We start from the raw sequence: 13,516 nt of genomic DNA, 5'->3' as shown, positions 1-13,516 counted from the left end.
TACTTAATTTTTTAATTTTATTTTTGATATTTACAAACTATTGTTAGAGGAGTTTGAATATATTAGATATTCATCCATAGTGAAAGTAGGTTCTGAGATAAAATTGTGTGTTGCGGAGATAACAGAAGGTTGAGAGCATGTGTGTCTTAGTGAAGTGAGTTCTGCGAATTCTGTGTGTTGTGCGGTGGCTAATAGTTGAGAACATGCATGTTGTTTGTTGTATTTTTGTTTGATTTGAATTTATAGGTAGTAATAACTTGGGATATGCTATAAAAACAGAGGAAACTCTGCCCAATTTTTTTAAGATTAAAATATTAATTGAACATATTTTATAGGTTAATATGTATAATAATTATGCTTGTTTATGTTAAAATTTTAAATATATATGAATTTTTGATATATTATAGAAATAAATGAAACTCTGCCAATTTTATTTTAGAATTTATTAATTGAACATAATTTTGTTCAATTACAATATTAATTTTCTTATCATTATTGACTTAGGAATTAGGTAGATATTATCATTATGAATAAATCATGGATTCTTAAGAATAGAGAAACACAACAATGTCAAGACATATTCAACCAATTTTTAGAATTTTGTCAAAAAAATTGTAGTGATCCGGAAAGAATTCATTGTCCATGTATAGATTATGGTAATGGATCAAAAGGAAATATTACCATGATAAATAATCATGTATTTTTTCGGGGATTTGATACATGTTATTGTACATAGTATTGGCATGAGGAATCATTGAAAAATAATAACCTATATCCATTCGGGAGGCGAAGAATTGATGATTTGGGTTATAGTGATTTTGACGAAACTGCAGAGAAAAAGAACACTTTTTTCTACAGTTTTGTTATTACTTTTCTCTGTTGTGTCAAACACTGCTGCGGTTCATGGTACTATCAAAAACTACAGTGTGTTAAGGAAAATAACCGGAGAGAAAATCATTTTTTGTAGTAGTGGTGAATGGTGTAATGATCAGGGATTTATCATTTCTTGGACTTATTTCCATGGTACGTAATAATTAAGTTGAATGTCAGACCGATATTCAAAAGATCAATTGTTACTAATTGAAATTATATATTATTAGTGATATATTTTTAGGGGAATTCTCCTATAGAAGTTTCACTTTAAGCTCTATCGGTGGGACTCTTAGTGTTCTTGACCCGTGAATAGTTTTCGGCGTGATTTTTTTATGACCGTGTATATTGTAGCTATTTAGAGCACCCTGCAATTTTTTAGAAAATTCTGAATAGTTTACAGTATCGAAAACTAAGTTCAAATATGTTGTTGCACGCGCGGCTAAATTTTTTAATGCGCGTGGAAATCAACTTGTTTGAACCTAGTTTTCAGTACTGTAAACTATTCGAAATTTTCTAAAAATTTGCAGGATGCTCTAAATATCTACAATATACACGGTCATAAAAAAAATCATGCCGAAAACTGTTCACAGGTGGAGAACACTGAGAGCCCCACCAGTAGGGCTTAAAGTGATGCCCCTATAGGAGAATTCCCCTATATTTTTATGGGCTTCTTGGCAAAATGGCCTATTTTTTAAAGTTATTTTGTACTCTAGCCTAGTTTTAATAATTCTTTGCAAAATAGCCCCTCATAATTTAGACAGGTAATCAAAAATTTATACAGATGGTCGAAAAATTTAGACAGGTGGTCAAAAATTTTAGACAGCTGGTCGAAAGATTTAGACAACTGGTCGAATTTTAGAGAGAGACTATTTTGCAAAAAATTATCAAAAGTAGGCCAGAGTACAAAACCACCTAAAAAAAGAGACTATTTTCACCAATTTCTCTATTTTTATACATAATATTAATATTTCCGACAATATATTGTTTAGCTATATCTGGCTTTCCAGCTCAATTAATACACATCATACAAGGTATGTATATGAAAAGTAGTGCTAGAGAATATACGTTCATATTAGTCATAAACAATTAAAATATATAAATATATAGATGAATTTTTAATATGGCTACATTTTTAGTGATTTTGCTATAAAATGTTTTAATAAGTTTTCAAAATATATGTATTTATATTTTTAAGTTAAAATATTTATTTCCATAAATATATATATATATATGAAATTGAATTAATATTATTTATTATAATCGTATATATTTTCATTAAAATGTGATAATAAATAATAAATTAATATTTTTATTTATATTGTTGAAAGTATAATTTCTAAACTGCTCCGTCTCTAGAATTTTAGCCCCAATTTAAAAAAGTTTACATTAAATCATTTACATAGTTAATTATTACATTAATCAGTCCCTATTTATAATGAAATTAAATTTTCTGTTTACAAAATAAATAATAATCTAAAGAAAAATTAGAATACATGAGATTGTAAATTCAAAAGATATAAACTATTTTGATGTGTATATATCAACCTATAAACCTACTTAAACTTTAATTTGTGATATTATATTTTACAATAAATTATTTTTTGTGAGAATATACGTTACACCCAAATTTCGCGAATGAACAAATAAGTCACGAAATGTTGGCTCGAAAAGCTCGCAAATAACAAGCATTGGCTGAACACTTGTATAAGTAGGCATGATTCATGATGTTGTTGTTGGCAATTGAGCACAAGTTGGAAGGTTCGAGCATAGGTTCCAAACTTGAAAGAAAGAATCTTCTTCAAAGCATGTGGGTATTATTCGAGCCTTAGTTGCAAACTCGAAGGCATTGGTCTCTGAAGACTGAGTTCGATGAAACCTCTAGGTGAGGAGGAGGCCCACTAGAATAACAAGCTCGAAATCTTGGTCGATCTCGAAAGCATGTTAACCTTGCATTCGAGATCAACAACGCGTTTTGCACATGACAGTAGTTAGGAAATCCCTATTCCTTAGGGATTTGTTGTTATATGATAATAAATCCCAATTATCATGGTAAATTATTTAATTAATGTATTTATTTACATTTATTTCAAATTTGAGTAACTGATTGTAACATCACGAAATAAGGGGAAGACATTCTGTCGATTTGTACTCATGAACAAAATTGTACTGGGAATACTCTGTCGATTTGCTCTGAAAAAGCTTTTAGAGAGTACCAAGGTCAATAATATTGACTAGTGGACTAGGCATATTTTAACTGTTAAACCACGTAAAAGTTATTCCCTTTTTCTATTCTTCTTAAAATATTGTTTAGTGCTCTTCAAAATTAAGTTGATAAAAAACGATGTCAAAAGTTTGGTGCTTTCGTTGAGAGCATTAAGCAAATCCTTGTATTGTTTAATTAGAAACCTCCTACATTGCATCGATGGCCGCCACGAACAACCCAGAAGCTGGTGGGCAACCATTGCCTCAAATCACTGAGGAACAGACTCCTCAGACTGCGAATTATCCCGGAAGGCCTGGGAAACAACCAATGTCAGACCACAGCCCAGACGAGGGGATGCATCATCTAACTCCAAGGGGGCACCTACTCCAAACCCCAGGCCCGAAGAGGACCTATACTATAATCCTCAGAGTTACGTACCCATTGTAGAACTGGAGAATCGCCAACTGTGTAAACAATTGGCTGAAGCCACACAACGTAAAGAAGAATTGGCCAGGCAAGCCGCCGAGGTCTAGGCGCCTCCCCGGAGGCCCAAGGGGTGTCCACGTGGGAGTACGACCGCTAGAAGGATCGGACAAAGCGCCCAGCAGATCCAGCCAAGGCCCAGGGCAAACACTGGCAATGATCACCTTGAGAGGAATACTCAAACTAATACTGGTGGTAATTCGATGGTGAGTCTAACTGCAGGAACATGGAATAACTGACCTCCCTCAGCAGCTCGAAACACTAACCCTGAGCCTTAGAATAACTCGGAGCCAGTCTGGGCTAATTTTGGAGCTTCCAAGACCAACAATGGAAGGCTCCCACCATCGCCTATAAGGCACCCTCCGTCACCATAAGGCACCCTCCGTCACCATAAGGCACCCATCTCCACTTCGAGAGGCACCCTAGCCGGCTTCTAATAGGAACCAAACGGGGTAGCGTGCACCACAGAGACCTTCTCGGAGTGGCAGCCGAGACGGGAATCACTGAGCTCGATCCAAACATGGGGGCGAGTAGGAAGCAACCTGAGGACATAGGGCATCCCAGCCGACAGGAAGTCACATGTCAAGGTCATAAGCAACTGGAGTGAGGGGGAAAGTGGTAGATCAATCTCATAACCATCGAGCCCCTCAACCAGAAAGAAATGTTAGTTTCATGATTGGAATTTTGGACCTAAATAGGTCGAGGAGCGTATATAATACCGAACATAGGAATATTGGGAATTATGAAAACAATCCTGATCTTCGAGATCATCTAAATCAAAATCGGGGGCTGGCTAACCCCTCGAAACTCGATTTGTGGGCACATCTGAATAGCCTAGAAGAGCATGTGCAGCCAATATATGGGAACTAGTATAACCTTGTACCGGGGTAGGGAGTTGGAGTGACCAACTACCCAAAGCGCAATCTCAACCTCCGGTGGACTTGGTTCAGGAGAGAATTCATCAGCTCGAAAGAGCGTACAGGCTCCTTCAAGAAGAAAGGAACAAGGACAAGGCTAATGACTCCATGAGGAGCTCGAGCCTTTTGCTCCACATATATCAAATACACCATCCCCATATGGGTTCAAGATACCACATGTAGCTCCTTTTCATAGAAACTCAGACCCATATATCCATCTGAGAACATTTAACACAATTATGTTTTCCAGTTACGTTGGCTACAAGCTCAGATTCATGCTATTTCCAACAGCTCTGACGGGACCATCAAAGAACTAGTTCGATAAATTCCAAAGGCATTTGATCTCGACTTGGGATCAATTATCAAAATAAGTCAAGAAATAATTCAAGGACATGGTAGGCATCAGCCCCAAAGCCTCGACCTTGACCAATGTTAGACAACAGCCATGAGAGTCATTAAAATGCTACCTAGCAAGGTTTAACATCAAAGTGGTGCGAGCCTGTAATGTTGATGACAATGGTCATCTTATGGACGTATGAGTTGGTATACTTCTAGGAAGTCCCCTTTGGGATGATATTTTGAGAAAACTGATAAGAAAAATAATTGAGTTCAACAAAAGAGCTCAGAGATTTGTCAATGTAGATAAGGTGAGGTCAGCATTGAAACCAACCCCTCAGCCCATTATAACTACAACGACAAATGTTAACTCAACCTCGACCTCGGTTACCCCCTCAACGTCTTGACCCTCAGAAGACAACCTTTCAAAAAGAAAGAAAAATGAAGCGAATAACTCAGAGGTGGATGGCAGGAAAAGAAGAAGGGAGACAAGTATTTCTCCATTTATACAGTTTACACCGAGCTTACCAAAACTTGAGGGAACATTTTTTTCACACATGAAAATCAGGTCTGGTTTAGGTTACTCGACCCAATGTAAAAAAAAAAATCAAAGAAAGACACCAATAAATACTGCAGATTCCACAGGGACATTGGATATACCAATGGTGAATGCTAACAGCTAAAGGACAAGATCGAAGGTTTAATCTCGAGAGGGTATTTTAGACAATACATAAGAAACCAAAATCTGACTCAGGCGTCAGCTAAACAAAGGGCAGCTCCTACGCAGCCTGCCCAGCCGAATACAACCTCACGAGCAAGGGAGGATGATCAACCTCCCTCAATAGATGGGGAGGATGTGGTAACCATTTCTAGAGGACCACACCTTGCTAGATCGGGTAGAAATGCCCAAAAAAGATATGTGAACGATCTAAAGATGGGAGATGGTTCTCCCTACGAACCTGAACCGCGAGCTCCAAAGCAACAAAGGGTTAAATCTCAACCTATTACCTTTACAGAAGAGGATCCATCGCATGTTCAGTTTCCCCACAACGACCCTCTGGTCATCACACTTAAACTCGCCAACGAAAAGGTGCGTAGAGTCCTGATAGATAACAGGAGCTCAGCTAGCATCCTTTAAGGCCACTCTAGAGTCCTGATATGTTGAAGCCTGTGCAATGACGTTGTATGGATTTTCAGGAGAAAGGATAGCCATCACGTGATCCATCCAGTTCCCTGCTACCTTGGTAGACTATCCAATTTCAATGACAAAGATAATGGAGCTCATAGTGATGGACACCCCATCTGCCTACAACATACTACTCAGGAGATCAGCCTTAATTGGCATTGGCATTAGGCATTTGGTCATCAAGTTCTCGACGTCAACTAGCATTCGGACGCAGAAGGGAGACTAGCTTGCTGAACGGTAATCTATAGTATTTCCATGAGAAGGAAGAACCAAACAAGTGCACAAGAACTTGTTGTTATTCGGGAAGTGAGTGGATCTGTCTTCAAAATCGAAGAAGAGATCGACCCTAGAGTAGAAGAAGATAGGAATGATCTCGGACCAATAGAGGAGCTTGAAGAAATAAAGCTCGATGAGAAAGATACCACGAGGGTGGTGACAATAGGAAAGAATGTCTAGGATATGGTTAGGATTAGCCCGAGCATTATAAGCCATGCACTCAACATAGATAAGAGCTTCCCTCCGAAGCAACAAAAAAGGAGGCTTTTGGATGATGACGGGAAGAAAGCCCTAAAAGAAGAAGTTGAAAGGCTGAAGGCAAATCAATTTATCTGAGATGCTTTCTACCCTGATTGGATAGCTAATCCTGTACTGGTTCTGAAGCCCGATGGAAAGTGGCAAACTTGCATTGATTATTTGGATCTCAACAAGACATGTCCCAATGATTGTTTTCCCTTGCCTCGAATTGATCAACTCGTAGATGCCACCGCGGGTCACGCCATCATGTCATTCATGGAAACTTACTCTAGATATAACCAGATAGCCATGCATATGCCAGATCGGGAACATATGAGCTTTGTGACCAATAAAGTTTTATATTGCTACAATTTAATGCCTTTCAGGCTCAAGAACGTGGGAGCCACATACCAAAGATTGGTGAATGAGATGTTTGCTGAACAGATAGGGAATAAAATGAATATTTATGTGGACAATATGCTAGCCAAATCCAAGCATAACTGTAACCATGTGGATGATCTCGCTGAGTGCTTCGCTATGCTCCAAAAATACAATATAAGACTTAACCCACATAAATGCTCATTCAGAGTGTCCTTGGGAAAATTTCTCGGATTCATAGTAAATTCTCGGGTTATAGAAGCTAATCCCGAAAAGATTAAGAAATTAATTGACATGCTCTCACCTCGAAACCATAAAGATATCTAGAGCCTAACTGGACGAATGGCAGCCTTAAGTAGGTTCATCTAGAAATCTATAGATCGGTGCCTTCCATTTTTTATTCTTTTGAGAGGGGGCAAAAAATTTGAGCGGTCGGACGAGTGTGAACTTGCATTTCAAAACATTAAGAAATACCTTGCTAAGCCACAAATCTTGTCTAAACCAATCACAGAGGAAGTTTTGTACTTATACCTTTCCACAACCGAGCATGCCATAAGTGCAGTACTTGTTTAGGAGGATAAGAAAATACAAAAACCTGTTTACTATGTCAGCAAAAGGTTACTGGTGGCAGAATCGAGATACCCATTAATGGAAAAACTTTCTTTGTGCTTAATACATGTATCTCTAAAGCTTTGACCCTATTTCAATGTGTATCCTATACAAATATTAACTAATCAGTCGTTAAGGCAAGTATTATCCAAGCCTGAAGCCTTTGGGAGATTGTTAAAATGGGATATCGAGCTTGGATAGTTCGAAATCACCTACCATCCAAGAACGACGATCAAAGGATACACTTTGGTAGATTTCATTGTAGAATGTACGGGAATCTCCAACGAGGAATTCGTAACCCTAGCCCACGAGCTGTGGAGACTTTACGTCGGTGGGTCCTCTAATGAGAATGATTCAGCGGCAGGAATTATTTTGATCACCCCGACGGGAAATCGCTTTCATTCAGCATTGCGGTTTGGCTTTGAAGCGTCGAATGACGAGGCTGCGTATGAGGCAATACTAGCAGGTCTCCTGATAGCCTCCAAGCTCAAAGCTAAGGCCATCCACTGTTATAGTGACTCTAAGTTGTCATTAACCATGTCCTAGGTGAATATCAGGCTCTTGGCATTAAAATGGCAGCCTATCTGGAGAACGTTAAGGTAACATTTTGGGAATTTGAGTTCTACGCTATAGAACAGTCCCACGGGAGAAAAATTCAGATGTAGACGCATTGGCTATGCTCACCATGACCAAAGAGCCTGACACACTCAATGTAGTTCTGGTCGATATCCTATCGGTCCTGAGCATTACCGAGCCGGAGGAGGGAGACGTCAACATGATTGACTCACAACCTACCTGGATTACCCCGATAATTGACTACCTCAAAACTAGAAGTCTCCATGTAGACTGGAACGAGGCTAGAAAACTTCTGTACAAAACACCAAGATACACCATCTTGGAAGGAAAGTTGTAAAAAAGAGGGTATTCCATACCACTACTTAGGTGTGTAATACCCCTCGAGGCAAAGAAGATTTTAGAAGAGATTCACGATAGGTTTTGTGGAGACCACACTGGGGGGCATAGTCTGTCAAAAAAGGTGATTAGGCAAGGATACTTCTGGCCTATAGTTAAAGCAGACTCCTTTGAATATGTTAAGCGTCAATAGTTTGCTTTGATACCTGAGCTCCCCCTGGCCATTTGCGGTATGGGGGATCAACGACATAGGCTCCTTGCCGACTGGAAAAGGAGGGGTAAAATATGTTGTAGTCATCGTAGATTACTTTATAAGTGGACTGAAGCGGAGCCCTTAGCTACTATTACCTCAAAAGAAGTCCTAGATTTTGTAGTAAAGAATATAATTTTTAGGTACGGGATGCCCATGAAGATTGTGTCAAATAACGGGACCCAATTCGACAATGACTTGTTCACACATTTCTGCAAAAAGAATGAAATTATTAAAAGGTTTTCCTCCGTGGCCCATCCACAGGAGAATGGTCAGGTTGACGCAGTAAACATGACGCTTAAGAGTTCTATGAAGAAAAGGTTGGAAGAAGATAAGGGAAGATGGCTAGAGGGGCAACCACAACTCTTATGGGATATAGAATGACAACATGAACCTCAACAAAGCATACCCTTTTCTCCCTGGCTTATGGATGCAAGGCCATGTTTCCTATCGAGGTAGAAATCCCAACTATAAGGCGCGACACATATGATCATACTTCGAACCAATGCCAGCTCAAAGAAAGTTTGGACCTTATTGAAGAAAGAGGAGATGAAGCCCAGCTAAGAAATGTTTCATACCAGCTGAGGGCTACGAGATATTTCAACAAAAGGGTTTGAGACAGGAAATTTGGATTGGGAGAGTTGGTGCTAAGGCCCGTGTTTCTGGTCACACGAGATCAATCAGCTGGGGTGCTCGGGCCTTATTAGGAGGAATCCTACCAAATCGAGTCCATCATTCTACCTAGAGTTTATAAACTAGCGAGGTTGGATGGAGAATTGATCCCGTGAGCTTGGAATGGTGAACATCTATGACTTTATTATCAGTAATGTAGGAATGATGTTTATTCGTTTTAACCAAGCTTGTATTTAATTGTTTCTTTTCATCAATAAAGCACTGAATTTCATTCAATTGTTGTATTTTTATTGTTATTTTCTGCGAACCCTCAAATTCAATAACCTAAGATCGCAATCATAGGATATTAAGGGAACATAAGTGGTATAGAATCATAACATGAGCTCAAAAACATATGACATCAATAAAAATAAATCCTAATAGCAATGTATGGATTATTAACCTAAGATGAAGAAAACAATAAGTGTACGGATCTTTAACCAAACACGAATTAAACAGGTCTGGAACAAACCAGCAAAACCTAATCGACACAATCAAAAGTTGGAATTCTAGATAAACCAAAAAAAGTCATAAGTCGAGACTAAGGCTGGAAACTTTTGCAAATGAGTTTCGACCTAGCGATCTCAAGATCATACTTGAGGATGAGGAAAAGTTACTAGAAAAATTAAATATAACTAGACTAACGAGATTACATGCCATTAAGTATTTTTAATAGGAATACTGTTTTGTTTGGAGGCTTGCCTACAGTGGACCCCAACTTGCACATACCTAATTTCTTGGAGCTTTGTTCGGTGTTTAAGAAGAATGGGGTGAGCAATGACGCAATAAGGTTAAGGCTATTTCCATTTTCACTAAGGGACCACACAAAGAGTTAGTCGATTTCCCTACAGGCTAACTCTATTACCACATGGGAGGAGCTCACTCAAAAGTTCCTTGCAAAGATTTTACCTCCGACAAAAGCTGCAAAGTTGAGAAGGGAAATTAATAATTATTACCAGAAGGAAGGGGAATCACTGTATGATGCATGGGAGAGATTCAAAGAGTTGTTAAGGAACTGCCCGCATCATGGTATAGAGAAGTGGATGCTGGTCCACAACTTTTATAATGCGCTGAATGGTACTACTTGAACCATAATAGATGTTGTAGCAGGAGGTGCGTTCATGAGCAAAAGTGCTAATGAAGCTTATGAATTGTTAGAGATGGCCATGAAAAATTACAATGGCCTACTGAGAGTAAAACTATAAAGAAGGCGGTTGGGATGATTGAATTTGATGTCATCTCAATGCTTACAGCTCAAGTGGCATCCTTGACGAAACAACTACAGCAAAATAACTTCACAGCTTAAGCCATGCAATTACAAAGTGTGGTGAAATATGTGGAATGGTGAATCCACCTAACCAGTGTCCTACAATGGATTTAAATAATTTTCCTATGGAACAAGTTCAAGCCATAGGAAAAAGCCAAAGGCTAGCCAATAACACATATTTCATGTTCTACAGCCAAGGGTGGCATAATCACCCAAACTTTTCTTGGAAAAGTAATAATCACAGGGTTCAACAACCTTTCCAACATAACCAACAATAATTCCAACATCCTCCTTCTAGGTTTTATCAACAAAAAAATAGACCACCACAATAGCCAATACCCATGAAGCAACCTAAAGCATTGCCTAATGTACTGAACCAATTTAAGACTAAGAAAAGGGAATCAATTCAAAATTTGGAGACTAAAATTGGTCAGTTGGCTAACCTAATGAAAAATTGTGCTCAAGGGAACTAACCAAGCACTACAGAGAAAAACCCAAAAGAACAATGCAATGCAATATCTTTGAGGAGAGGTAAGGAGTTGAAAGAGCCAAGTAAGAAGCCTATTCAGTTACCAAAAGGGGTCGATGAGAAAAAAGGGTAAAATTGAAGAAGGTAATGAAAACCTTGAGAAAAACAAGTCAGAAATAAGTATAGAGCATCACATTAAGATCCCATATCCTCAAAGGCTTCAAAAGAAGACACTTGACAAGCAATTTTCTAAGTTTTTAGATGTCTTTCAGAAGCTTCACATCAACATTCCTTTTGCCGAAGCACTTGAACAGATGTCGAGTCATGTGAAGTTTATGAAAAAAAAAATTGACAAAGAAAAGGAAACTAGAGGATTATGAGAAATTGGCACTTACTGAGGAGTGCAGTGCAATACATCAAAAGAAGCTACCTCCTAAGCTTAAAGATCCTGGTAGTTTCAATATTTCATTCTCTATAGGGGGTTCAATAGAAACTAAGGCTTTATGTGATTTGGGGGCTAGAATAAATTTAATGCCTCTAGAGAACATCATAGAAGTGTTTATGGATGATTTTAGTCTTTCCTCGAATGTTAAAATTGGGAGACACTCGACCTACAACCATGTCTTTTCAAATGGCAGATTGCTCAGTAAAGCAACCTAGGGGTATTATTGAGGATGTTCTAGTAAAGGTGGACAAATTCATCTTCCCTGCGGATTTTATTATTCTTGATATGGAGGAAGATGAAAATATTCCAATTATTCTTGGAAGCCAATTTTTTGCAACTAGTAGAGCCTTAATAGATGTGGAAAAAGCCGAGTTGAACTTGTCAGTGCAAAAAGAAGAGGTAACATTTATTGTTTTTACAGCAACAAAGGTTCTAATTTGTTGTAAAGTTGATATGGTGGAAAGTGAGGGTGATAAGTTAGAAGTCAATAAGATGATATATATGGTTAGAGGTGGAAAGCGAGAAGTTCATCAGAAAGTTAAAAGAATCTTTAGTGAGCAAAACCGATTATTTCATGAATAGTGGAAAGTTCCAAAAATATGCAATATCATGAAATGATTGTTTTCTCATGATACCATGGATCTCAAGCACTTGAGTGGTTGCTTGTATCTGAGTTGATTTTTAAGAGAAAGTTCAGTGTCCGCCTAATTGTCATTAACGACAGTGCTTTTGGAGGCATTCCAATCTTTTATTTGGATTTTTTTTAGTTTTATTTAAGTTTTGGATTATGAACCCCTTAATTTTAGTATTTTGAGTATAAATATTTTTAGGTTTAGTTTTAATTTCTGTCGTTTAGTATTAAATTTGTAACATTGAATTGTGATAAAAGTGAAAAAGAAGAAGAAAAAGAATAAATCACGACACTTGTATGATGAGCCGCGACGTGATAAGTTCTAGAGAAACTTGCGAGTATTGAAAAAAAAAAAAAAAGGACGTGTTGCGGTGCTACTTCGGCCCCAGGCAGAATGAACTATGGGCTAATCCAAAAAATGTCTTTCCCCACATTCGATTCACCATCTCAATATGTATCATGTTAAGCAGTCAGAAGTGTTAGGTAAGTTTCTTTTCCTTAGCTTTTATTTAAACATTGGGGACAATGTTTAGGTTAAGTTTGGGGGAAGAGTTTTAGTGTTGTGTGTTTGTGTTGGTTTGTTTTAGTTATGTTTTTTCTAGGTTGTTTAGAGTGTTTGTTGAATCAAGTTGACAATGATTAGCCAATGACAATATATTAAATGATATGTTATATACATTAAATGGGAATGAAGCTTTAAACATCTGTGTGCTTGGTTGAACTTCTCTTTTGGTTTACATGGGTCCACTTTAATAATTGACAGTTTAATCATGATTTTTAATAAATATTTTGTAATTGAACAATTTTTATGCTTGATGAATGTCGAAACTAAAAATAAATTATGAAAATGTTGTTATCCTATAACTTGTTTACTTGCTATTTGAGATGAAATCCTAGATGATGCATGCTTTGATTGAGGCAATTCTTTGGAATGTTTGAGCCTTTCAAGCCAACCTTGATGTATTAAATCCTTAATTACCAAATTTTGAGCCTAATTTGATTCTTTTTGTTTGACATTTATTTTAAGCTTATTTGAAACTTTGTTATTTTTCTTTCCCTTTGATATATCATGAGCATGTGAAAAGTGATTGAGAGATGGTTTGTAATGAGGTTTATATTTAGAAATTTGTGTCAATAGAAGAAGAAAAATTGAGAGATAAAGAAAAAAAAAGTATATTGAATATGAATTACATTGCAATTGAAAATACAAAGAAATAAGTTTGAGGGAGTGTAGTATCATTAGGAAAAAAAAAATCAATTTATGAATTCTTTCTCAAAATAAGAAAATTTGGGACATTTTTTATTGTTTTTGGGGTTTGGAAGTTGATACAAGATTTATTTGTTTGGTTTGTGTGCTTATGGTAGATTTGAG

At 37.4% G+C, this 13,516-nt stretch overlaps 1 non-coding gene across 1 annotated transcript; it reads right to left on the bottom strand.

Moving 5' to 3' along the window:
• Nucleotides 1–10,258: 10,258 nt before the first annotated feature.
• LOC133833552 (small nucleolar RNA R71) lies at nt 10,259–10,365 on the bottom strand. The gene has a single exon (XR_009892927.1). It is a non-coding gene; the product is annotated as a small nucleolar RNA R71 (small nucleolar RNA).
• Between the last annotated feature and the right edge of the window lie 3,151 nt (nt 10,366–13,516).

This window comes from Humulus lupulus, chromosome 4 (genome assembly GCF_963169125.1).
Source record: "Humulus lupulus chromosome 4, drHumLupu1.1, whole genome shotgun sequence".
NCBI classification, from domain to species: Eukaryota; Viridiplantae; Streptophyta; class Magnoliopsida; order Rosales; family Cannabaceae; genus Humulus; species Humulus lupulus.
The sequence above is the reverse complement of the archived record's forward strand: the minus strand, read 5'-3'. Positions and strand labels throughout refer to the sequence as shown.